The 24,167-nt window shown below is 44.2% G+C and overlaps 1 non-coding gene and 3 pseudogenes across 1 annotated transcript; all 4 read left to right on the top strand.

The window, feature by feature from the left end:
- Positions 1 to 236: 236 nt before the first annotated feature.
- On the top strand, positions 237 to 355 carry LOC141266780 (5S ribosomal RNA). The gene has a single exon (XR_012320805.1). It is a non-coding gene; the product is annotated as a 5S ribosomal RNA (ribosomal RNA).
- Positions 356 to 976: 621 nt separating this feature from the next.
- Positions 977 to 1,096, top strand: LOC141267828 (5S ribosomal RNA; annotated as a pseudogene).
- Positions 1,097 to 7,832: 6,736 nt separating this feature from the next.
- Positions 7,833 to 7,952, top strand: LOC141269535 (5S ribosomal RNA; annotated as a pseudogene).
- A 7,654-nt stretch (positions 7,953 to 15,606) lies between these two features.
- LOC141270135 (5S ribosomal RNA) lies at positions 15,607 to 15,730 on the top strand (annotated as a pseudogene).
- Positions 15,731 to 24,167: the final 8,437 nt, after the last annotated feature.

Below are 24,167 nucleotides of genomic sequence, written 5' to 3' on the forward strand. Positions count from 1 at the left end.
GCTCCCGGCCTGTGGCATTGGCCGTGAAGCTGACGTTCCGTCGACAGCGCTGCAGCCGATCAGTGAGCTCAGCGGCTCTGAGTGGGGCGTTGTGTCTACAAGACCTTTTAAGGAAGCCAGCAAAAAAATTGAAGAGAAGGGAAAGCACAAAAGGACCTGGTCTTGCTGAGCACTGGAAAGGGCAGCCGGCAGCCAGACGTCAAAGTAGAAAAGCAGCAAATGAGAGTCTAGTCTCTGCCTACGGCCACACCACCCTGAACACGCCCAATCTCGTCTGATCTAAAAAGCTAAGCAGGGTTGGGCCTGGTTAGTACTTGGATGGGAGACCACCTGGGAATACCAGGTGCTGTAGGCTTTTGCTTTTTCCTTCCTTCCACCAGCAGGGGGCACTCTCCTCTATGCCTTTTTTACATTCCCTTTCACAAGTGCACACATTCATTCTCTTTTCGTTTTTTCATTTGCTTTCTCTCTTGCGCTATTTCATCTCTGCAAAATACCAGCATCCTTCTGATCACTGTGGGCCTCCAGCATTGTTGCTTCTTTACTTTTAATACTAGGCTCCTTTTCACCAGGACCAGCGTCTCCCGCGTGGCTGGAGGCAACCACCGGTAACCCCAAGCAGAAGACCTTTGCAGGCAACACGACCCTCCCCCCTGAAGAGCAGCTCAAAGTAACTGGCAACCATCTCACCCTCTTCCTTCATTCACCCCTGGACGTCTCGCTCCGCCCCCAAGTTACGGATCCAGCTTGCTCTTTCTGTCTCATTACCGCGATGAAGGGTTTAGCCTGCAGGAGACCCTGCGCCGAGACATTTTTGAAGACACCTGATGCGGCGGGTGAATCACTGCTAAACAAACCACACCTGTAGGGACGGCACAGACTTTGCATGGACCCTTCAGAGCCCGCCCCGTCACGGCCAGATTGCTCGCCACCAAGCGATCCTGAGAAAGGCTGGCCGGGCGATGGATCGAGCAGCTTCTACTGGCCATACCACCTTGGATACACCTGATCTCATCTGATCTCGGAAGCAAAGCAGGGCTGGGCTCAGACAGTACTTAGATGGGAGACCTCCTGGGAACACCGGGTGCTGTAGACCATTTTGATGACATTTTGCCCTACTGCCCAGCTCGGCTAGCATGGAACGACGCCTTGCCGGACACCGACCTTAAGTAACTTAGATGATGGAAGCCCCAAGGCCTCTGAGCCAGTTGGCAGCTAAGTACGCTACCCCGCCGCCTTCACGCAGGCCTGACACCGAGCTCCTTGCCACGGCTAGGAGTGCTTATTGACTCCACAGCTCGCCATGCGGAAATGATGGCGTTAAAAGCACCCGGGGCCGTGAAGGGGCCAGGCTTTCAGCAGGTGCCCAGGGAAGGTTTTGGATGCCGGCCGCCTAGCGAGGGCCAGCAGAATTAACATGTTTCTCTGCAAAGAAGCTTGTGTAACCAAGCCAGACGGCTGCCAAAGAGCTAACCTCAGTGCAAGGAAGGCAAGGAAGGTGCGGAAGGAATTGGGGAGGGGGGGGTGATTCCTGCTAGGGCCCTGAAATCATAAAACAGGCAGGAGAGTCTGACGCATGGTGACGTAGAGGTTGTAGGGGCAGATAGGGGGTTTTGTCACGTGCGAGCACGTGTGCATGCTGGCTTGTGTGTGAGAGTGCGCTTCCTAGGTGTGGCGCGCTGCAGACAGTCAAAGGGATTGTTCCCTTTCATTAAAAGTTAATCCCCGGCTTCAGCCTATTAGAAAGCAACTAACCGCGCTCTACTTACCCTACCCAGGTCTACCGGTTAATCTCACCTCTGCTCCCGGCCTGTGGCATTGGCTGTGAAGCTGACGTTCTGTCGACAGCGCTGCAGCCGATCAGTGAGCTCAGCGGCTCTGAGTGGGGCCTTCTGTCTACAAGAGCTTTTAAGGAAGCCAGCAAAAAAATTGAAGAGAAGGGAAAGCACAAAAAGACCTGGTCTTGCTGAGCCCTGGAAAGGGCAGCCGGCAGCCAGACTTCAAAGTAGAAAAGCAGCAAGTGAGAGGCTTGTCTGTGCCTTCAAAGTAGAAAAGCAGCAAGTGAGAGGCTTGTCTGCGCCTTCAAAGTAGAAAAGCAGCAAGTGAGAGGCTTGTGTGTGCCTACGGCCAAACCACTCTGTACACGCCCGACCTTGTCTAATCTTGTAAACTAAGCAGGGTTGGGCCTGGTTAGTACTTGGATTGGAGACTGCTTCGGAATGCCAGGTGCTCTAGACTTTTGCTTTTTCTTTCCTTCCACCAGCAGGGGGCACTCTCTTCTATGCCTTTTTTCCATTTCGTTTCAAAAGTGCACACATTCATTCTCTTTTCTTTTTTTCATTTGCTTTCTCTCTTGCGCTATTTCATCTCTGCAAAATACCAGCATCCTTCTGATCACCGTGGGCCTCCAGCATTGTTGCTTCTTTACTTTTAATACTAGGCTGCTTTTCACCAGGACCAGCATCTCCCGCGTGGCTGGAGGCAACCACCGGTATCCCCAAGCAGAAGACCTTTGCAGGCAACACGACCCTCCCCCCTGAAGAGCAGCTCAAAGTCACTGGCAACCATCTCACCCTCTTCCTTCATTCACCCCTGGACGTCTCGCTCCGCCCCCAAGTTACGGGTCCAGCTTGCTCTTTCTGTCACATTACCGCGATGAAGGGTTTAGCCTGCAGGAGACCCTGCGCCGAGACATTTTTGAAGACACCTGATGCGGCGGGTGAATCACTGCAAAACAAACCACACCTGTAGGGACGGCACAGCCTTTGCATGGACCCTTCGGAGCCCGTCCCGTCACGGCCAGATTGCTCGCCACCAAGCGTGTTACAACTCTCCTGTTAGGTTTTTTTTATTTTGCTGGACCATTTTGCCTATTTTATCTGGCTCCGCCCTCCTGGCTTTGCTGGACTTCATTTGTATTTACTACTGTTGAGCTAGCTTGTTGCTCTGTTGCCGTTCTCTGTTAGTTTTGCTAGGTCTTCTGACCCCTATGCCTTTTTGTTGTGTGTTTGTCTTTGACTGCTACTATTTCTGCTAGGAGGTGTCCAACTTTTCCCAGTCCCTAGATCTTGTAGGGATCCCTCCCTCACATCTATAGGTCTGCGTTCAGACTAGCCGAGGACTTTAGCGGGTCTGATCGCAGGATCAGGTTCCCCGTTACGTCGTAGGGATCTAGTTTAGTTCTATTGTAGGGATAGATCTCCTTTCTTTCCTTAGTCTCTGTAGCAGATCATAACAGTAATTCCAGCCATAAAAAAAAAAAAAATTTCTCTAAGAAAAGACCTCCAGTTTTCCATCATGCTCTCGGTGCAAGATTTGGCTCAACGCTTGCAGGGACTCTCTCTGGAGGTGACCAAGCTCCAACAACACGTGAGTAGCTGTTCTGGAGCGCATTTTGTGGAGCCTAAGGTACGTCTGCCTGATCTATTTTTTGGCAAACAACAAGATTTTTTTTCTTTTAAAAATGCTTGTCTATTATATTTTCGTTTGAGACCCGGATCCTCTGGTGATGAATCACAGCGCATAGGGATCATAATGTCACTTTTGCGCAAAGATCTTCAGGGATGGGCCTTCTCTCTCCAACCTAGTGATCCGTGCTTTAGATCAGTGGATAGTTTTTTTTCTGCTTTGGGTTTGTTGTACGATGATCCTGATCGTGTTTCATCTGCTGAGTCTGAATTAAGACGTTTGAGGCAGGGATCAGGTAATGTGGAAAAATATTGTTCTCACTTCCGTCGGTGGTCTGCCCAGGTGGGGTGGAACGATTCTGCTCTGAAAAGCTTGTTTCTTGCAGGGCTATGTGAAAGGGTAAAGAATTTACTGATTGCTTATCCCACACCTGGAAACTTGCAGGAGGCAATGCAATTAGCTATACGGGTGGACAGGAGACTGCGTGAAAGGGTTAATGAGAGCAAATCCTCTGCTATGTCAGCTTCGAGTCCTGAGAGGTTCTGTGCTGACAATGGAGAGCCGATGGCAACCCGCTCTCAGGAAAAAGACCGCCGACTTTCTGAAGGCTTGTGTTTCTATTGCGGAAATTCGGGTCATTTTATTAAGAGCTGTGTGCTTCGTAAGAAGAAAGAAAAAAAAATGGTCAGTCATGCTCGTATTGCCTGTTTAAATTCTAAGGGAGTATTCCTATCTGCCACTACTGCTGCTCAGGATGAATTAATTGAGTTTCGGGTATTTGTGGATTGTGGATCTACTCTGAATGTGATTGATGGGGGATTCTTGAAAAAATTTAGATTAGAACCTAAAACTTTGTCATCCCCTATTGCTGTGGTTTCTGTCAATGGCTCTCCCTTGAAGAGTGTTACTCACAAGGTCTGTGAATTTCCCCTCACTATTAATGGTATTCATCAAGAGAATTTGGATTTGGTGGTATTGGATAATTTGCCTTCTCCAGTAATATTGGGGTTACCCTGGTTAAAATTGCACAATCCTGTACTGGATTGGTCTACCAATGAAATTAAGTCCTGGAGCCCTAAGTGTTATGACAAGTGTTGTAACGGGTGCATTGCTGCTGTGGATAGAGGGGAATTGCCTGTACCTATTCAGGATTTTTGGAGAGTTTTTTCTGAGGAGGAGTCGCAGGTTTTGCCTCCCCATAGAGACTATGATTGTACCATTGAATTTGTCCCTGGCGCGACTCTTCCTAAGAGTCGTTTATTTAATCTTACTATTCCTGAAAGAAAGGCTTTGGAAGAATACATACAGACAAGCTTGGCCGCCGGTCACATTAGGCCTTCCAAGTCTCCTGTAGCTGTTGGATTTTTTTTTGTAAAAAAAAAAGATGGCGGTTTACGTCCTTGTCTGGACTTTCGTGAGATTAATAAAATTACTGTACGCAATCCTTACCTACTGCCATTGATTCCTGATTTATTTAACCAGTTAGTGGGGGCCAAGTGGTTCTCTAAAATTGATCTCCGGGGGGCATACAATTTGTTGCGCATGAAGGAGGGTGATGAATGGAAGACTGCTTTTAACACTCCTGTGGGTCATTTTGAGAATCTGGTTATGCCTTTTGGTCTCACCAATGCTCCAGCATTTTTTCAGAATCTTATTAATGATATCCTTAGACCTTTAATCGGCAAAAATGTGGTTGTGTATTTGGATGACATTTTGATTTATTCGCCGGATCTGGAGTCTCATTGGCGGAGCGTACGTGAGGTATTACAGTTATTAATGGACAATTCGCTTTTTGCTAAGCTGGAGAAATGTGAGTTCGCTGTACAGAGAATTAGTTTTTTGGGCTACATTATCTCCAGTGAAGGTTTTGAGATGGACCCGGTTAAAGTTCAAGCTGTGCAGGAATGGCCTAGGCCTATTGATTTGAAATCGATACAGAGGTTTTTGGGTTTCGCCAATTATTACAGAAAATTCATAAAAAAGTTTTCTATTATTGTCAAACCGCTGACCGATCTCACCAGGAAAGGTGCTAATGTGGTTCAGTGGACTTCTGAGGCTATTGAAGCTTTTGTGTTTCTAAAGTAGAGGTTCACCTCTGCTCCCATCCTTATGCAGCCTGATGTGACTAAGCCGTTTTTGGTTGAGGTTGATGCTTCTTCGGTGGGGGTTGGTGCGGTGTTGTCTCAGGAAAACAAGGATGGAGTACATCCCTGTGCCTTTTTTTCAAAAAAATTTTCCGAGACTGAACTTAATTACGATATTGATAATCGGGAATTGCTGGCGATTAAACTCGCATTTGAACACTGGCGTCATCTCTTGGAAGGTGCTGAATTTCCCATTCAGGTTTTCACTGATCATAAAAATCTGATCTATCTTGATGCTGCCAAGCGCTTGAATGCCCGTCAGGCTAGGTGGGCACTTTTTTTCTCGCGGTTTAATTTTTCCGTTACTTACATCCCGGGTACCAAGAATGTTAAAGCGGATGCTTTGTCTCGCAGCTTTTCTCCCATGGTCGGTGTTGAGGAGGAAGAGGAGACCATTTTACAAGAAGGTGTTGTGATTGCTGCTTTGGACTCCGTTTTGGAGGATGAGATTCATAAAGCACAGGAGAATGCCCCATCTAACACTCCCCATGGGAGGTTGTTTGTGCCTAGGACCTTTAGGAGAGATTTGTTTGTTGAGTGTCATGAGTCTCGGTTGGCAGGTCATCCAGGAATTTCTGAGACCAAGAGACTTGTGGGTCGCAGTTTTTGGTGGCCTGGATGGCAGAAGGAAGTCATTAAGTGGGTTCGCCAATGTACTGTGTGTGCAAGATCCAAGTCTTCGCATGCTCCTGCTGCGGGGTTGCTTTGCCCTCTGGAGGTTCCTAGTGCACATTGGACACATCTGGCTATGGACTTTATTACTGACCTTCCTCCCTCTCAAGGTTTCACGGTCATCTGGGTGGTCGTGGACCGTTTTAGCAAGATGTGTCACTTGGTTCCCTTCATCAAACTGCCTTGCGCTAAGACACTCGCTAAGGCCTTTGTCAAGGAGATTGTCAGACTACATGGTGTTCCTACTGACATTATTTTTGATAGGGGACCTCAGTTCGTGGCTCGTTTTTGGCGTGCCTTTTGTGACAGGTTGGGAGTTCATTTGTCGTTTTCATCCGGATTTCATCCTGAGTCTAATGGCCAGACAGAAAGGAAGAACCAGGATGTTGAGCAGTTCTTGCGTTGTTTTGGGGCAGACAATCAAGAGGGGTGGTCTGAGTTTCTACCACTTGCTGAATTTGCTCTTAACAACCATACATCCTCTTCTGCTGGGTGTTCGCCTTTTTTGTGTTGTTCTGGGAGACATCCGTCTTTTGGGTCATTTTCCAAATTGGTTTCGGCTGTGCCTGAGGAGGAGAGTTTTTCCGGTGATTTGGAGAGAGTTTGGACGGATGTGCGTGGTAATCTTCAGGAAGCTAACAAAAAATCTAAGAGGTACTTTGATAGGAAACGGCAAGAGATTTTGTTTGCGGTTGGTGACATGGTTTGGTTGTCCTCTAAGAATCTGCGATTGAGGATTCCTTCTAAAAAATTGGGTCCCAAGTTCGTAGGGCCCTTTAAGGTACTTCAGATAGTTAACCAATCTGCTGTTAGGCTGGAGGTTCCTACGTCCTGGAGGATTAATCCGGTGTTTCATGTTTCTCTGTTGAAAAAAGCTGATGTGTCGGATGGTGACGCCTCTGCCACTGTTCCTCCGGTGGTGGAGGACGGGGAATATGAAATTTCCCGCATCCTAAATTCTAGACGGTATAGAGGGAGTTTGCAGTATCTCGTCGCTTGGAAGGGTTTCGGACCTGAGGATAACTCATGGGTGAGAGCGGATTATGTTTCTGCCCCCAGACTTGTCCGAGCGTTTCACCGGAGGTTTCTTGGTAAGCCTGGGCCTAAGGGATCCGGAGGATCGTCTTAGAAGAGGGGATACTGTTACAACTCTCCTGTTAGGTTTTTTTTAGTTTGCTGGTCACATGACCATTTTGCCTATTTAATCCGGCTCCACACACCTGGCTTTGCTGGACTTCATTTGTATTTACTACTGTTGAGCTAGCTTGTTGCTCTGTTGCCGTTCTCTGTTAGGTTTGCTAGGTCTTCTGACCCCTATGCCTTTTTGTTGTGTGTTTGTCTTTGACTGCTACTATTTCTGCTAGGAGGTGTCCAACTTTTCCCAGTCCCTAGATCTTGTAGGGATCCCTCCCTCACATCTATAGGTCTGCGTTCAGACTAGCCGAGGACTTTAGCGGGTCTGATCGCAGGATAAGGTTCCCCGTTACATCGTAGGGATCTAGCTTAGTTCTATTGTAGGGATAGATCTCCTTTCTTTCCTTAGACCTCTGTAGCAGATCATAACAAAGCGATCCTGAGAAAGGCTGGCCGGGCGATGGATCGAGCAGCGTCTACTGGCCATACCACCTTGGATGCGCCTGATCTCGTCTCATCTCGGAAGCAAAGCAGGGCTGGGCTTGAACAGTACTTGAATGGGAGACCTCCTGGGAACACCGGGTTCTGTAGACTATTTTGATGACGTTTTGCCCTACTGCCCAGCTCGGCTAGCATGGAACGGCGCCTTGCCGGACACCGACCTTAAGTAACTTAGATGATGGAAGCCCCAAGGCCTCTGAGCCAGTTGGCAGCTAAGTACGTTACCCCGCCGCCTTCACGCAGGCCTGACACTGACGCCTTGCCATGGCTAGGAGTGCTTATTGACTCCGCAGCTCATCGTGTGGAAATGATGGCGTTAAAAGCACCCGGGGCCGTGAAGGGGCCAGGCTTTCAGCAGGTGCCCAGGGAAGGTTTTGGATGCCGGCCGCCTTGTGAGGGCCAGCAGAAGTAACATGTTTCTCTGCAAAGAAGCTTGTGTAACCAAGCCAGACGGCTGACAAAGAGCTAACCTCAGTGCAAGGAAGGCAAGGAAGGTGCGGAAGGAATTGGGGAGGGGGGGGGTGATTCCTGCTAGGGCCCTGAAATCATAAAACAGGCAGGAGAGTCTGACGCATGGTGACGGAGACGTTGTAGGGGCAGATAGGGGGTGTTGTCACGTGCGAGCACGTGTGCATGCTGGCTTGTGTGTGAGAGTGCGCTTCCTAGGTGTGGCGCGCTGCAGACAGTCAAAGGGATTGTTCCCTTTCATTAAAAGTTAATCCCCGGCTGCAGCCTATTAGAAAGCAAGTAACCGCGCTCTACTCATCCTACCCGGGTCTACCGGTGAGTCTCGACTCTGCTCCCGGCCTGTGGCATTGGCCGTGAAGCTGACGTTCCGTCGACAGCGCTGCAGCCGATCAGTGAGCTCAGCGGCTCTGAGTGGGGCGTTGTGTCTACAAGACCTTTTAAGGAAGCCAGCAAAAAAATTGAAGAGAAGGGAAAGCACAAAAGGACCTGGTCTTGCTGAGCACTGGAAAGGGCAGACGGCAGCCAGACGTCAAAGTAGAAAAGCAGCAAGTGAGAGGCTTGTCTCTGCCTATGGCCACACCACCCTGAACACGCCCGATCTCATCTGATCTCAGAAGCTAAGCAGGGTCAGGCCTGGTTAGTACTTGGATGGGAGACTGTAAAATAATACTCTTCCTGTATTATTTTTTTATACTGAGGACTTCTCAAAGTATCAATATCACGATATTCTTATAAAAAAATGTATCTATTTATTCTTGGATTGTCCATTAAAAAGAATCAGATTGCAGCAGGTACATACAATAATTAGTTATAAAGTAATTGTTCATTTGTCCATAATTAGCTTAATTGTTTAATTGTTGAGATTCACCCATCTTTCCTTGGATCCTGGCTGGTAAATCATGTCTTTGTGCAGCATGTGTCCAGGCCTACATGTCATCTGCTTCTCAGCATGAAGATTCTGTGTCTTGTGGGGTGGGCAGAGCAAGAGAGCCCCCCCTTTCTGTACCATGGGCTTTTATAGCCAGTCGTATGGACACCTGTTCTACATATGGTAGTGAACCAAAAATACACACACAAATAGCGAATGTCAACTAGACCCGATGGCTGAGGCATAGAACTCAGAAAAATGATTATCGATTAACATTCCAAATGAATTTCCATAATTAACCATTTAACATTTCCCCCTTTTTTGAGAATAAAAGGACTTTAACTGAAAAATCTCAAAAGAAGATACATTCATCAATCATTTTTTCTTTCCTTCTTCCTTGGCAGTATCATTAAATTTCCATAATAATAATAATAGTAATAATAGTATCAATATCGGATTATTGTTATATAATGATGTGAATTCATGTTATGGTAAGCCGTGACTAATATTCATTTAATATGTATAATTATACTTCCCTATATCTAAATTGAAGCAATTGCGGGTTCAATCGTCATCATCTGATGTCATCGGGTCGTCGTCTCGTCTTCTTCTTGGTTCTTTTATAACACAGTCTTTAGATGAAAACTCTTTTGAAATAAATTACAGCATGTAGATATTGTACAGTCCATAATTGTGTTCATTATTGTTCAGTCCATAAACTGTACTCTTTATTAGAAAGATCATGTGTGTCAGTTGATAAGAAAACAAAGTCCATGGATGAAATGTAGCTTTAATATCTGTGCAGTGTCACCTGGACTTACGTTGGATCGTCTTTGGAATCTTCCGTGTGTCCGCACTGGTCTCGTGTCACTTTTGGAACAGATGTGACGTCTTTGGTCAGTAAAGCAAGGGTTAACTTGACACTTTCCTGCTTTATATAGCACCATAACCAGTACTCAGTCCTTTATATAAAACACACATATGCCAGGTATTACCTGTTCACCAGCTTTCATTGAAGCGTTGCAGGTGATAAGAAACCACTGGAACGTGATGAAACTTGAACACAACACAGTACATATAGGATCATTGTCCTCTGCCGTCCTGGTGATCAGTGGTGTGAATTGTATTGTATGTAATGGACACAGTCTATTATAACACTCAGCATTCACACCTGTTACCTTCTGAGACGTCCGGATATCAGTTGCTTCTTCTTGTAACTTTTGAGAATCTCTTTGATTTATAAAAATTAAAAGTCTTTATTAAGATAGAATTCATAATTGCGATGTCTTGATTGAAGTCTTCATTCCCTAATCTGATACCAAATCTGGCAGTTTTTCCTAACCTATAATATCACAGCGTACCATAGCAATCAGTAATATCCATCTAATTATTATCAAAATATTAAAATAAATTATGTTTGGAATAATAAACAATAATAGATAATAATTCATTATCAATCAAGTTCTCCATATGATAGAACATTTTTATGTCATAGGTGTAATTACCTTTTCCAACCCATAGGTGTCAGTGTATTTTGAAAAAACAAGTTATTATATCTTTATTAAACCAAGAATATCAAAGAATGTATACTCCTGAACCAAAATGAATAAATATATGAATGTATGAATGAATGAATGAATGAATAAATGAATGAATGAATTGTTGTGTTTACTCAGAAAATGTAAACATTTTTTTCCTTAGCAATATATATTTAATGAAGCAATACTCTTGTATTAGACATTACTTTATTAAATATTAATGTGTTTTCTCAATTGAGATATTGAACTCAAACAAAATCAAATAAGAATTAAAAAATGAAAAAATAGAAAAATAAGAAGTATAAAGTAAGAATAAAATTTTAAAAATGAAAAATAAAATTAAAAGTAAAAATAAGAATAAAAATAAAAATAAGGCCTTTAAATTTTAATGACAAATGCAGAGTAATTATATTCTCCATAAAAAATACCCTTATATCTCCATTATCTGGATGATTTCATATTTGTCATAACCTTGTACCACCAAAAAATATTAAATTATGCAACTTTGCATGTAATACCCTTCTTAATTATACCATAGTACCTTATTATTATTTCTTCTTTATTAAAATGTGTGGAAAATAAGTATTGATCAAAAGTGATTATGTAATCAGGATCAAAAACACATTTTCCCCCTTAATACCAAAAATATTATTTTATAAAATTTATGTATATATCAGAACCAAATTTAAAATAATTATTCTTCTAGAAATATTGTGCATAAATTTCATATCGATGAGTAGCATAGATTTGACTAAAGAGAGGTGTGTACCTATTTAGGTAACCATTAAAAAGAGTATTATAGTTTTTCAAGAATATTATCATGTGGAAAATTATTCTAAATATAAATTTGCTTTGTAAACCATTTTGATGTGTGGTTGCCCTTATCCACTATTAGTTAAATCAAGAAATAATAATTATTAAAGAAATCTAGAAATATATATATATGTAGATAATACCTAATTATGTATTATAATTTCCTCAGAATTAAATATATTTTTGTACCTTCACATAAAGAAACATTTTTTTTTTTTTTTAACATACAAACATACGAGGCCTCTGTCACATCAATCACACTTAGCAGCTGCTGATTTACTCATCTGTCACCTTCACTCTGACATTCACAGATCTGTTCAACTCAAACATTCCACATATGAAGTTTTATATATATATATATATTTAACCCAAAATTGTTGTATCCCAATTTATTAATGCGCATTGCCATATCAATTGAATATCTTTATATTTCTTTGAATATTCCCCAAGTACATATTATATAATATGAGAGTAAGTCACTGGAATTTCAGACACTTGAAAAAACTCTTGTCTTAGATTCTTTTTTCACTGGCTGCTCGGTCTTAAGTTACATCAGTTGAAAATAGAATGAATGGGATTCTATACTATTAGCTCAAAGTTCAAAGGCCGCAGCTGTCACACGTCATGCTGTAAAGCTACTTTAATTTGCACGAACACTTCATGCACAGAAAATATTAGCAACACAAAAGAATTAATAAGTATTACATATATATTATAGTTCAACTAGATATATTGTTATTATTTTAAAATGTTATACACATAAAATCATGCAATTTTTTCACTTCCTGTGTGAATAAAGAAATAAATCCATTTTAGAGTTCTTTGATCAAATCCTGCTTTGGAATGAAAACTCTAAGGAAATATAAGAAAATAAAATTAAATATCAAATTCATACAGAAACAGAATTATTTAAATATCTTATACATATATTGGTTGGTTCTAATGTAATTCAAAATATTGCTACTTAAATTTATATATATGAAGTTCTAATTTATTAATTAATATATATATATATATTTTATAAACGTATATATAAATACAATTATACGCAATCTCTACTTAGACAAGTGTATATATATATATATATATTTATATATATGAACTATTAGAAACTATGTAACTACAATTTTACTGTATAAGATTATAAATAAATATTGAGACATTGTATTACATTTTGATACAACATTATAATTACAGTTTTTCCTTAGCCACTCCCTAAACCAAATCTTCTGTCTCTCTCAAATATCTCCAGGAATGCCCTACTTAGGAAAGACATTTTTCTATCCTTCAAAACCTCAGAGAACTGCCTGTTCTTCTGTCCACATTCCATGACGTCACTGTGAGTTGGTCGTCTCACCTGTCTCTGTCCATCAGTTTCAGCCATTTTCAATTTTAGAGAATCACAGTTCTGACTGAGAATTAACTCATTCTGTGGAGAGATGGATCTTTGCACTGGCTGATATGGCTTATAACATATATGAAATCTTCTGCGTATTTGATAGAGTTCACTATGGGGATGACTCAGTCTAGGAGAGTTTGATATTGGCTTTTGGTAAGATTTTACCTTTCCTGGTTTTATAAATTTAGCTTGATTTATTTTCTTTTCACGATTCTCATGTTTTCTAACAAAATCCAGCATCTGCGCACATTCAAATAATGAATTTTTTTGTGATGCCATAACTTGGGAAACTTAATTTAGGAATTTGAATTTTTGTACAAAAGTTGTTATCATATGTTGCACTTTTCCATTTTTGATGAGAGCTTTGTACAACCGTTCAAATATGGACATGAATTTATATGTACATTCCTTCCTACCAATCCTTAGTTTCTGCAGATCTTCTATGTTGGGAAAATCCTTTGTGACACAATAAATCAAATATCTTAATCTGTCCGAATCATTTTCCCATCCATTAGGAGAGTCATTTTCACAGGGCATTAAATGTAAACGTCTGGACAATGTCACAGGAATCCATATTTTAAATAATTGATTCCTCTCCTCATTGGATAAATCAAACTTATCAGAGAAGCTCTCAAATGTCTCTGAATTTCTACAGGCATGGATTTTGACATCATATTTTGGCATGATTTTGTATAATTTCAGCAAATTTTTCCTCATTTTAATTTGGAGTTGAGCCTGGGTAATTCCAGAATTCTCTGATATTTTTAGTGGCTCTTGTACGTCCGTTCCTCCTGCGTCACTCACGTCTCCTCCAACATCACCTAGTATGTCGGTTTCTCGTATGTCAGTCATGTCTCCTTCCATGTCAGGTTTCTGTATGTCCGTCTCTTGGTCAGACCCAAGGTCACCTTCAGTTACAGACACGTGTCTTACTTCTTGTTCATTTTCCACATTACAGTCAGAATCAGTATCAACGTCTGACACTTCTACACTATTTTCCTGCTTAGAAATCTCTAACACAAGACTATGAAAAAAATCTACCAAATGTAGAATATTTCTCAATTTCTGTTTGTCTCTATTTACCAATTTAGAAGTTAACTGTAAATTCTGCAATTCACATTCTTTGTATAAACTGAGCCACAAAACTTCTATGTCATCTCCTACATTAACTTTGAAATTAATATTACTTTGTTTAGCAAAAGAAGAAATTATATCCATATTTTGCTTACCTTAAGATTCCTTGGCTTCTCTTTATCAGCACGTCCTGTCTTCAGTTCGTCTGATTCTTTTCCTGTGTGATTCTGTTCCTTGTTAGTACCTCTGCTTCCTGTCTTTCCTCAGTCTGTAGGTCCTTTCTGCTTCTCGTGACAAACTAGTGAATTTACTGACACGTGAACAACAGCTGTTCAGCTCGTCAGGACTCCCCCCTTGTTCACGGAAGAAATTCACTTACTTAATTTAAAAAATAAAAAAACAGGACTGGCTGGCTCACCATTGTAAAATAATACTCTTCCTGTATTATTTTTTTCTACTGAGGACTTCTCAAAGTATCAATATCACGATATTCTTATAAAAAAATGTATCTATTTATTCTTGGATTGTCCATTAAAAAGAATCAGATTGCAGCAGGTACATACAATAATTAGTTTTAAAGTAATTGTCCATTTGTCCATAATTAGCTTAATTGTTGAGATTCATCCATCTTTCCTTGGATCCTGGCTGGTAAATCATGTCTTTGTCCAGCATGTGTCCGGGCCTACATGTCATCTGCTTCTCAGCATGAAGATTCTGTGTCTTGTGGGGTGGGCAGAGCAAGAGAGCCCCCCCTTTCTGTACCATGGGCTTTTATAGCCAGTCGTATGGACACCTGTTCTACATATGGTAGTGAACCAAAAATACACACACAAATAGCGCATGTCAACTAGACACGATGGCTGAGGCATTGAACTCAGAAAAATGATTATCGATTAACATTCCAAATGAATTTCCATAATTAACCATTTAACAGAGACCGCCTGGGAATGCCAGGTGCTGTAGGCTTTTGCTTTTTCCTTCCTTCCACCAGCAGGGGGCACTCTCTTCTATGCCTTTTTTCCATTCCCTTTCACAAGTGCACACATTCATTCTCTTTTCTTTTTTTCATTTGCTTTCTCTCTTGCGCTATTTCATCTCTGCAAAATACCAGCATCCTTCTGATCACCGTGGGCCTCCAGCATTGTTGCTTCTTTACTTTTAATACTAGGCTCCTTTTCACCAGGACCAGCGTCTCCCGCGTGGCTGGAGGCAACCACCGGTAACTACAAGCAGAAGACCTTTGCAGGCAACACGACCCTCCCCCCTGAAGAGCAGCTCAAAGTCACTGGCAACCATCTCACCCTCTTCCTTCATTCACCCCTGGACGTCTTGCTCCGCCCCCAAGTTACGGGTCCAGCTTGCTCTTTCTGTCACATCACCGCGATGAAGGGTTTAGCCTGCAGGAGACCCTGCGCCGAGACATTTTTGAAGACACCTGATGCGGCGGGTGAATCACTGCTAAACAAACCACACCTGTAGGGACGGCACAGCCTTTGCATGGACCCTTCAGAGCCCGCCCCGTCACGGCCAGATTGCTCGCCATCAAGCGATCCTGAGAAAGGCTGGCCGGGCAATGGATCGAGCAGCGACTACTGGCCATACCACCTTGGATACGCCCGATCTCGTCTGATCTCGGAAGGAAGCAAAGCAGGGCTGGGCTCGGACAATACTTGAATGGGAGACCTCGTGGGAACAACGGGTGCTGTAGACCATTTTGATGACGTTTTGCCCTACTGCCCAGCTCGGCTAGCATGGAACGGCGCCTTGCCGGACACCGACCTTAAGTAACTTAGATGATGGAAGCCCCAAGGCCTCTGAGCCAGTTGGCAGCTAAGTACGCTACCACGCAGGCCTGACACCGAGCTCCTTGCCACTGCTAGGGGTGCTTATTGACTCCGCAGCTCTCCGTGTGGAAATGATGGCGTTAAATGCACCCGGGGCCGTGAAGGGGCCAGGCTTTCAGCAGGTGCCCAGGGAAGGTTTTGGATGCCGGCCGCCTAGCGAGGGCCAGCAGAAGTAACATGTTTCTCTGCAAAGAAGCTTGTGTAACCAAGCCAGACGGCTGACAAAGAGCTAACCTCAGTGCAAGGAAGGCAAGGAAGGTAACGAAGGAGTTGGGGAGGGGGTGATTCCTACTAGGGCCCTGAAATCATAAAACAGGCAGGAGAGTCTGACGCATGGTGACGGAGAGGTTGTAGGGGCAGATAGGGTGTGTTGTCACGTGCGAACACGTGTGCATGCTGGCTTGTGTGTGAGAGTGCGCTTCCTAGGTGTGGCACGCTGCAGACAGTCAAAGGGATTGTTCCCTTTCATTAAAAGGGAGGAGATAATTTGGGATTGTTCCCTTACATTAAAAGGGAGGAGATAATTTGCATATTCCCACTGCATTTTGGGGTAAGTTAAGAGTCTCCGCGAGCTCAAAGAACACTGGATTGGGATTGTTCCCTTACATTAAAAGTGAGGAGATAATTTGCATATTCCCACTGCATTTTGGGGTAAGTGAAGAGTCTCCGCGAGCTCAAAGAACACTGGATTTTGGCTGTTGGAGCTGAAAAGAGTACATCGGTAAACCAGGGGAGGAATCCTGAGGAGATAATTTGCATATTCCCACTGCATTTTGGGGTAAGTGAAGAGTCTCCGCGAGCTCAAAGAACACTGGATTTTGGCTGTTGGAGCTGAAAGGAGGACATCGATAAACCAGGGGCCGGAATCCTGAGGAGATAATTTGCATATTCCCACTGCATTTTGGGGTAAGTGAAGAGTCTCCGCGAGCTCAAAGAACACTGGATTTTGGCTGTTGGAGCTGAAAAGAGGACATCGGTAAACCAGTGGAGGAGTCCTGAGGAGATAATTTGCATATTCCCACTGCATTTTGGGGTAAGTGAAGAGTCTCCGCGAGCTCAAAGAACACTAGATTTTGGCTGTTGGAGCTGAAAAGAGGACATCGGTAAACCAGGGGAGGAGTCCTGAGGAGATAATTTGCATATTCCCACTGCATTTTGGGGTAAGTGAAGAGTCTCCGCGAGCTCAAAGAACACTGGATTTTGGCTGTTGGAGCTGAAAAGAGGACATCGGTAAACCAGGGGAGGAGTCCTGAGGAGATAATTTGCATATTCCCACTGCATTTTGGGGTAAGTGAAGAGTCTCCGCGAGCTCAAAGAACACTGGATTTTGGCTGTTGGAGCTGAAAAGAGGACATCGGTAAACCAGGGGAGGAGTCCTGAGGAGATAATTTGCATATTCCCACTGCATTTTGGGGTAAGTGAAGAGTCTCCGCGAGCTCAAAGAACACTGGATTTTGGCTGTTGGAGCTGAAAAGAGGACATCGGTAAAACAGGGGAGGAGTCCTGAGGAGATAATTTGCATATTCCCACTGCATTTTGGGGTAAGTGATGAGTCTCCGCGAGCTCAAAGAACACTGGATTTTGGCTGTTGGAGCTGAAAAGAGGACATCGGTAAACCATTTTGAAGCTTTTTTTTGCAGCTTTTTTCAATGTTTTCATAACATTAACAATAGGAACATGGAAGAGTCCAGGAGCCATTTGGTGAGCTGCATATCCTGCTACATGTTCACAGACTTGCCAGTGGAAAAGCCAAACTTCACATGCCAGAAATGCAAGCTTGTGTCCCTGTTGGAGGAAAAGTTGCGAAATCTAGAAGAGAGGTTAACTACCTTGAAAATCATTAAGGAAGGTGAAGAGTTCTTAGACAGAGCAGAATTATCTCTTCATGATTCAGAAAGAGAAGAAATTCGAACTGCACCTGACGAAACAGAGGAATGGAAGCATGTGACCCACAGAAGCAGGAGGATCGAGAGGCAGTCAGCACCCATACTGCTCAGGAACCAGTACCAGGCTCTCACGCAGGAGAACCATGAAGAAATACAGCAAAATAAGACTTTGCCAGCAATGAATAACCTTGTAAGCCCTCAGAATCCTCCTGGATGGAAAAAGAAGAATGTTGTGAAGAAAAAAAGGGAGAGTGGTGGTCATGGGGGATTCCCTGTTAAGAGGAACAGAGGCCGCTATCTGCAGACCAGACATAACCTCAAGAGAAATGTGCTGTCTTCCAGGAGCAAAAATTAAAGATGTGTCTGACAGGATATCAAGACTCTTCAGACCTACAGATCACTACCCATTCCTGCTAATACATGTGGGGACAAATGACACCGCAAGAAAGGACCTGGAAACCATCTGCAGTGACTTTGAAGACTTAGGCAAAAAAGTGAAAGAATTGGGAGCGCAGGTGGTCTTCTCATCCATCCTCCCAGTGGATGGCCATGGAACAATGAGGTGGAATAAGATTCTACAGGTGAACAACTGGCTACGTCGATGGTGCCATCAACAAGGATTTGGATTTCTGGATCACGGAATGAATTACCTATACGATGGACTACTTGCTAGAGATGGGGTGCACCTTACGAAGACTGGAAAACATGTATTTGGAAGTCGCCTTGCTACACTCATCAGAAGAGCTTTAAACTAGAACAATGTGGGAAGGGAAGCAAAAGACCAGAAAAAGCCATACAGCTGACAAATACTATTGAGATCTCTGCTACTGGAAGTGGAAAGGAAGAACAAAGACAAAACAATTTAAATAATAAAAATATGGGAGGAAGAGAAACCAATCACAAACTAAAATGTTTTTATACAAATGCACAAAGCATGGGCAACAAACAAGGAGAATTGGAACTACTAACGCAGGAAAAGGAATATGATGTCATTGGAATCACTGAAACTTGGTGGGACGATACACATGATTGGAATAAAAGGCTAAAAGGATACAACTTATTTGCAAGAAACAGACTTGATAAACGAGGAGGAGGTGTTGCATTGTATGTTAGAAAAGCGTATATCTGCACAGAGATTGAAGCTTCAGAGACTGGGAGTTCTGTGGAAACTGTTTGGGTAAGAATACAAGGAGAGAACAACGGAAAGGACACCATTGTAGGCATTTACTACAGGCCACCTGGGCAAGCTGAAGATATGGATGAACTCTTTATGTATCAAATGACCAAGTTCTCCAAAAAATATGACGTAGTGGTCATGGGAGATTTCAACTATCCAGACATTTGTTGGGAATCTCTCTCAAGTAAAACTAACAGGTCAAGCAAATTCTTATCCTCTCTTGCTGACAACTTTATCTTCCAAAAGGTAGGGGAGAAAACAAGGGGATCTGCTACTTTGGATCTAATCCTTATAAACAGGGAGGAAATGGTTGAGGAGGTAAAGGTGGCTGGGACCCTAGGAGACAGCGATCATGCTATTATAGAATTTTGGATAACTAGAGGAGGAAGACATGTGAAGACTAGTGTTGAGCCACCCCCGTAGTGTTCGAGTTCGGTTCGGTTCGTCGAACACCCGTGTGTTCGCCGAACTGTTCGTCGAACTGTTCGTCGAACACCTTCGAACACCGTTAAAACCAATGGCAGGCAAACAAAAACACATAGAAACACATAGAAAACACCTTCAAAGGTGTCCAAAAGCTGACAAACTGCTCAGAAGACACAACTAACACATGGAAAAGTGACAAGTACATATAGTCATGCGAAAAGAAAAGAGGTGGAGGAGTAAAAGGAGGGGGAGACACAGATATAGGCATGTCATGCCCTTCTAAAATCCAAAAAGTGAGAAGCCGAGACGGCCAGTCCGCTCCTGCCCGTGCCACCTCCGTGTCGCCGGGTTTGTGCCAGAGCCGCGGTGAACCCTGACGGCCAGCCCCCCTCTCCCAATACTGGTGCCTGTCCGCTGGTGGGTCGAGAGAGCCCCCCTGTGGTGGAGGCAGCTCTAAGCTTTTTAATTTAAATTGTCCCTCTAATTTGAATGAATACACTTTAAATCCATTTACAAGGATCTATTGGAGGGCAAGTCTCATGCCAGCAGCCGCGTAATTCCAGCTCCAGTAGCGTCCACTAAAGCTGCTGCAGTTAAAAAGCTTTTATAAGGATCGAGCTCGGCTGTCCACCGCAAGGCATCCTAGTGCCAGTCCCAGCCCCTATGCCTTGGGGTGCCTCCTGATGCTCTTCACTAAGTATCCCGTGGTCCCGAAGCATTTCCTTTGAAAAAATTAAGTGTCCAAACTACAGGTGGTGTAGCTTGCTTAACAGCCGGGATAATCCGCTGACTAGCAGACACTGCTACTAGGCACAAAGTATTTCCTGGGCTAGATGCAGTTAAAAATTTGTAAGTAGATACTCTCGTTGGATGCTGAGAAAGCATTCCATAGAGTCTCCTGGCACGCCATATATGATTCTCTTAAAAAGCTTGGGGTAGGGGTCTAGGGGACCCTTTTATAGCCAAAATCACGGCCCTGTATCACAATACGTCACCTAGGCTGAAGATAAATGGAACTGTAGCACCGAGGGCTCGGTTGCTACAGACGTATTGCACCTCACCCAGAGGTGTGATATCTCACTCTCAGATAAGGATGGAGTGTGGATCAGGACCCGACACCTGCATGCATTACACCACATTGCCGTGGGGCAGGGCGACCAATATGCCCCTGAGATGGGCACGACAGTAACTGTCCCTGGCTGGAGTGGGGGGAGGGAACACTGAGGAAGGGGAACCCTGCAGTGCAGGAGCAGGGAGGAAGCAGTTCCTGGGTGCATTGAGAAGGGAGTATAAAAGGTGGGCACCATCTTAGTTCAGTGCAGAGAAGTCTGAGCAGAAGTGGCAGGGAGCAGGGGCTCTGCATGAGCTCTGCTCCGGAGGCGGGCCTAGTAACAGAGGCCCAGGCCTGCAAGAGGGAGAAGGAAGGAAGAGGAGCGGAGAAGGCTCCAGGAACGAGGAATGAAGGGATCCCAGGGGTGCGGACGGGCGAGTCGCCACCGCACGCCCAAATCCACCTGCGTGGAGGGGTCAGGCCAAAGGGGGAGACCGGTCCCCGAACTAGTGGAGGCAGGAAACGACCCTCAGCTAGAAACCGGAGGCTCTGACATTTTATGTGGCGCAGCCCCTTGCTCCACCCGCTAGGAAGGCACCACATAGGGTCAGGGAAACTGGCGCCAAGTTTACCAAGAGGAGGCCCGAGGCAGCCGGACAGAAGTGTTGGTAAGAAAGGCCAGACAAAGGACACACAAAGGGGGTCCTGTGAAGCGCTCCAAAGTTATCTGGGAGTTGTCTGAGCCCCTCACCTGGTGAGCACAGTACGACGTGGGCAGCCGTTACCTGCAGACGTGGTCTGGATAATAAGAACTGTGAGTAAAGGCCCTGAACTTCATCACTGACTCCGTGTCGTTACTGCTGCTGCCCTGCACCATCACCCCCATCCTCCGCATACACTGCCCTGAGGCTATACTCCTCCCGTGGGGAGTTATGCTACGCTCTGCTGCACCCACAACACCAGCCTTAGCGGTCTGCCCTGTAGCGGCGGTTCACTCTGACCGCAATCCACGGGTGGCGTAGTCGGACATTTAAACATCAAAACCACATAAATAGTTCCGCCACTGGTTTGACCGCCCTGAGCCACGGAACCGGATCGCCGCCACGAAGACTACAACCACCAGCATCCACCAAAAAGGGTCCGGCTCCGGGTGTCCCAAGGCCCAGGGGGTGCGTCAGAACATTTTCATCACCTTTCACAATCACCAATGGGACAAGGCAGGGATGTCCTCTGTCCCCTCTCTTATACATCCTAGTGACGGAGCACCTGCTCTCATCAATTCGCCATAACCCCAATATTAGGTGGATTGAGGTGGGAGGCACCGAGTACAAGTGCTCTCTATTTGCTGATGATGTCCTAGTATATATCACTCAATCACATATATCCATCCCTGCTGTTATGGCTGAAATAGATCACTTTGTTACATGGTAAAATTTTAAAATCAATGCAGCGAAGTCTGAGGCCCTCGATGTCTCCCTCCCTAAATCCATATAGGATTCCATCCAGTCCAACTTTCCCTTTGCCTGGCCCTCACAGGGTATCAAATACTTAGGAATTCCTATTCATAGAGACCTCTCCCATCTATGTTATCTTAATTTTGGGCCCTTTATTGAACAATTCCATACAGACCACGGTTGGCAAGTTAGAACTGTAAGATTCACTACGTGAACCACTGGTGTTTTGTGGAAAAGCACATGTACACCGCGTTCCAAATTATTATGCAAAAAGTGTTTAGGAGTGATAAGGGAAGAATTTGTTTGTTTGTCAGTTAAACTCATTGATGGTGATGTGTGTCAGGGCTCTTTATATCACTGTAAGCAATTGCAGACACCTGTGCTAATTAGTTTGGCAGGTGTGTCCAATGAAAGGCAAGACTACTTAAGAAGGCTCTCTCACATTATTAAGCAGCCTACATTTTCTGCCAAAATGGGAAAGAAAAAGGATGTGTCGGCTGCTGAGAAGCAACAAATTGTGGAGTGTTTAGGTCAAGGCATGACTACAATCAACATTGTGCGATGATCAGGATGAAGTGTCTTGGCAATCAAGAAGTATGTAGCTGATTCACAGTACACACGTGTGCGTGCTGATAAGGGCAAATTGAGGACTCTTTCCTACAGGCAATTACATCAGGTTGAAACAGCAGCGGCAAAAAAGCCTTGTCATAGCAGCAGACAAGTTTTTGAAGCTGCTTGTGCCTCCAACGTCCCCCGAACAACAAGATGCAGGGTCCTTCAGAGGTTTGCAGCTGTGCATATGCCATCTTGTCGACCTCCTTTATCCACTTCACACAAGCAGAAACGGCTCCAGTGGGCCAAACATTACATGAAGACTGATTTCAAAACTGTTTTGTTCACGGATGAGTGCCGTGCAGCGCTCGATGGTCCAGATGAATGGAGTGGAGGATGGCTGGTTGATGGACACCCCACGCAAACACGGCTACAGCGCCAACAAGGAGGAGGTGGAGTAATGTTTTGGGCTGGAATCATGGGGAGAGAGATTGTCGGCCCCTTTAGGATCCCTGAAGGCGCTAAAGATGAACTCCATAATGTATGTGGATTTTCTCAAACAGCACTTCCTGCCATGGTTCAAGAAGAAGAACCGTGTATTTCACAGCAAGATCATTTTTCTGCATGATAATGCACCATCTCATGCTGCACATAAAACATCTGCATCTCTGGCTGATATGGGCATAAAAGGGGACAAACTTATAGTGTGACCCCCATGCTCCCCTGACCTCTACCCCATTCAGAACCTTTGGAGCATCATTAAAAGGAGTGTCTATGATGGCGGGAGGCAGTTCACATCTAAGCAACAGCTCTGGGAGGGTATTCTGTCCTCATGCAAAACAATTGAAGCAGAAACCATCCAAAACCTGACAAATTCAATGGACGAGAGAGTTCAGAAGCTCCTTTCGAACAAGGGGTCCTATGTGAAAATGTAACATCACCTAGAATAAAGTTTTGAGTTGAAAACTGTTTGATTTCAGTTTCTAACAACCTGCTAATGCTTATAATTTCAAAAATGACCATTTTTTTGGTCTTTATTAAAATGAAAAGGTTGATCGAAAAGTTTGGGGGATCTAAGAGTGTGGCAACCCAGTAGTCATGATTACTTCGAATTCTGACAATATGAGGGTCATGCTGCAGGTAGTGCAGCAAGAAGGCACTTATGTGTCTTGCGCATCTCGGAGCCCCAAAATTATTTTCCGGGCTAGATGCAGCTAAAAATTATTTTTAATTTTAAATCTGGTGAAGCTTATTATAAATGGCCTAATAGGATCAGTGCTGCACACTGCTACAAAGCCCAAATTATTTTCCAGTCAAGATACAGATAAACATGATTAGTAATTTGAAAGCTTAAAACGGTTGGTAGGGTGATTTTAACCAATCATCAAGCTTTTACTCTCCCCAGGATGACACAGGGGTAGAAAAGTCATTTCGGATCCATGATTTGTTCATCTTTATGAACGTGAGTCTGTCTACATTATCAGTGGAGAGCCGCGTGCGCTTATCTGTCAGCACACCACCAGCAGCGCTAAACACACGTTCAGACAGAACGCTGGCTGCGGGGCATGACAAGATCTCCAAGGCGTAAGTGGCTAGCTCCGGCCATTTATCCAGATTGGAAGCCCAAAAAGAGCAAGGGTCCAGTGACACAGTCGTGGCTTCAATGTTTACTTGGAGATACTCCTGTACCATCGTCTCTAGGCGTTGACTATGTGTCAGACTTCTTGTCTCCTGTGGCCTTGCAAAGGATGGGCTAAA

Source organism: Phyllobates terribilis, unplaced genomic scaffold, assembly GCF_046119375.1.
Source record: "Phyllobates terribilis strain yellow unplaced genomic scaffold, ASM4611937v1 Scaffold_4__5_contigs__length_816908805, whole genome shotgun sequence".
NCBI classification, from domain to species: Eukaryota; Metazoa; Chordata; class Amphibia; order Anura; family Dendrobatidae; genus Phyllobates; species Phyllobates terribilis.